Source organism: Solanum lycopersicum, chromosome 9, assembly GCF_036512215.1.
Source record: "Solanum lycopersicum chromosome 9, SLM_r2.1".
Lineage (NCBI taxonomy): Eukaryota > Viridiplantae > Streptophyta > Magnoliopsida > Solanales > Solanaceae > Solanum > Solanum lycopersicum.
In genome coordinates, this window is record NC_090808.1 from 20,519,344 (window position 1) to 20,522,685 (window position 3,342).

The following is a 3,342-nucleotide window of genomic DNA, read 5'->3' on the forward strand; positions in this document are numbered from 1 at the left end:
TTTGTGTATATCTATCTATTGAGATGATTTACACATGTTGATGATAGGATGGATGTTCATTCCTTTATTTGAGATGTTTTTCAAAGTCTTGGAGCACCTTTGAATGTTGCTAAACCCACAAAAGATTCAAGTGTGGCTATTTTTTGACTAGGAGTTGTAGGCTTTATTGTGAGTATTCTTCACATTGCAAATAACCTTCTTGTTCTGTTTTGTTCTTTAATCCATATATATGTTAATCTTACTAATAATGATCTAATCTTTTTTGGTCAGGCTACAGAAGGAGCAAAAATTGCTAGCGCTTCAAGGATAATTTGTGTTGATTTAAATGCTAGTTGATTTCAGTAAGGTAATTAATTTGTGCCTTACACATTCTCGATCCATTATCTTATATATCACAACAACTAATTCATCCATTTTACTTTTATTTTACAGCTAAGAAATTTTGCGTGAAAAAGTTTGTGAACCCGAAGGATTAAAGTAAACCAGGTCAAGAGGTACTAATATCTGCTTCTCCTAATGGATCATTTTGCGAAAGAAGAAAAAGACAGGTGTGAGTCATAGTGGATCATATTTTCTTGAATTTTGATTATTTTATTAGGTAACTTCTAAGATGAATGATTGCAAATTCGATCTAAGTGTGAAGTGTACTGGCCATATTGATGTATGTTTTCTATCATTAAATTTCCTTGATTGTATATTATTATTTATAAAATAATCTTAATGAACATTGTCTTATAATTTTCAAGGGTGGGGAGTGGCTGTTCTTATTGGTATAAACCCCATCATATAGCTGTATTCAAGACACACCATTGAACTTTCTAAATGAAAGGACTCTCAAAGGAACCTTCTCTGGAAACTACACACCTCGTTTGGATATTCCTTCTGTTGTTGAGAAATTAATGAGTAAGGAACTTGAATGTTATGCCTCGTATTTTTTATACGTAGTGCGCATCATGATCCAGTAGACGTAAGTCCGGGCAATGAGATTTTATTTTAAGTTACAAGTGATTAAAGAAATATTACGCAAGGATGTTAATTCCAAATGTGATATTAAGTATGATTTGGCTAATGTAAGTGCTATTAACTTTAAGTGAGGGATTAATTAGTGGATGATTAGGATTAATTTAATCCAATGGGGCCCACCACTTATAATTAGTGGCTGATTAAGATTAATTTAATCCAGTGGGCCCCACCACTCAAGGCAAAAGTTAAAAAGGGATCAGATTGAGAGCTGGCCTTAGTGGACACGTGTAGAGGGGGGGTGCCTCCACTTCATATTATAAATGAGGTGGAGAAATCCACTTCACACTATATAAAGTGGGGAAATTCATTGCTGCATATCATCTTCTTCACTACTTGGCTTAGGCAGCCATGGAAATGGAGAAACCAACCCTGCAACTCTTGGCCAGCAGCTGCAAATAATTTGGTTAGTAATCTCCTTGCTTGGAGTGTTAATTCTTTAGAATACCTTGTTAATTATCCATTAATATTAAGAAGGGGGCGTGACCAGTAGCTTAGGAAGTTTGTTTTAGTTATTGAATGTGCTAAGTATGAACGGAAACCATAATCGGATTATTAGTGGTGTCGTGTTGGTGCTGGGGCTGTTTTGATTAAAGCAAACTGTGGGAAAATTCTGTTTTGGAATTATGTATATGTTAAATGTGATTATGAGTATATACTCCAAAGGATGAATACGATAAGGTAGATGTGTTGCGAATTATAATACGAGTTATGGCTCGGTGTGTCGTTCCTTCGCTGCTATGGTTGCCGAGACAGAACTGTTTTGGGGAGGGGGCTGTTTAATATGATTCGTTGGGTTATATGTTTTATTGGTATTGCTGTGGATAATTTGGGTTGTTGTCGGATTGGGACGAAGTAAGGAAATTAGGGGAAGTGCTACCGGATTTTCATTAGATTATTAGCTTGCTTACAAGATAGTAAAGCGCGACGTTTATCTAATTGCGGCATGATTGTTTCTTGTTATAGAATAATAGCTTGAGCAGTAAATATTGGACGTGCGGATTGAATATACGGTATGTAACGCTGTCCCTTCTTTCTTTGTTTGGCATGACTTTTAAAAATAAGAGAATAACGGACAGGTTTGATACTTACCTCTAAAGCATCTAGGTGACGTATATTCTTGCTTCCACAATTATTCCTCTATATTTCGGCTATGTCTAAGGCTATGATGATTTCTCATATCTATGGTAGTGCATCTTAGAGTCATTGAGATTTTACGTTTCCATATCGTATTAAAGGTTCATAATCTTGATAAAACATTAATCTTTGGTAATACTCCTTGCTGGTTCACGTTGATTGTTCTATTGAGTTATAAGGAATGATTTTAATTATATATGGTTGCTCATAAAGTTCTGCTCGTGCATAGAGTAATTTATCATTTCACCGAGTCCTGAGCCGTGTAATGTTCGTGCGGAGTTTCTTGCATATGTCACCGAGTCCCTCACTAGAGGGCCGGGTATGTATATTATATATATGATTGCTGATGAGGATAGTTATGATGATGATGATGACGGAGATGATGTGATAATTATTTTGTCGAGCCCCTTACTAGGGAAGCTGGGCACCTTATATGTTAAAGATATGCATGATTTTCACTTAAAAGGGTACATGTGTAGCGATATTCTATTTCGACTTTCCATATTGGTATCTTGTCATCTTTACCTTATACTTTACATACTTAGTACATTGTCTGTACTTACCCCCTTTCCTCGGGGGGCTGTGCTTCATGCCCGCAGGTGTAGACGCACAGTTCAGTGATCCTCCCGCCTAGGATATCTACTCTGCTGATTGGGAGTGCTCCACTATTCCGAAGCCCAGTCATTTTGGTACATAACTTTTGTGTAGTCTTTTGCTTGTCTATGGGTATGGCGGGGCCCTGTCCCGTCGAGTTTCACTACTGTACTCTTAGAGGTCTGTGGACATTATGTGGGTTGTATATATATGTTTTGGATAATGGTCTGGAACTGGTTTGTTTGGGATCTCCGCTTGTACAGGGGCAACCTTGTCGGCTGCGTACATCATTGTGTATTGTGTAGTGGCAGGCTTGTTGACTTACGTATGTTATTGTGCTTTAGATAGTGGCGGACTGTCTGCTCGCGTATGTTGTTACGGTTGAATGGTTATGACTCCTTATGAGACAGGTCCTCTTTATATATGACGTTAGGGTTGGCTTGATTTGATTAAATTCCATATTGTCTTAGTTTCAGTTGGTTATACTTAGCAGGTTTGTATGTGGGTGTCCAAAACGGGGACTAGTCATGGCCCATCGGGTTGGGTCGTGACAAAGAGTGGTATCAGAGCGGTTCTTCCTCTGAAGTGTTT

At 37.6% G+C, this 3,342-nt stretch overlaps 1 long non-coding RNA gene across 1 annotated transcript; it reads left to right on the forward strand.

Annotated features, from left to right (window-relative positions):
* Positions 1–1,342: 1,342 nt before the first annotated feature.
* Positions 1,343–3,098, forward strand: LOC138338204 (uncharacterized). Its single transcript, XR_011211630.1, has 3 exons — positions 1,343–1,426; positions 1,987–2,033; positions 2,757–3,098. It is a non-coding gene; the product is annotated as an uncharacterized lncRNA (long non-coding RNA).
* The last annotated feature ends 244 nt before the right edge of the window (positions 3,099–3,342 follow it).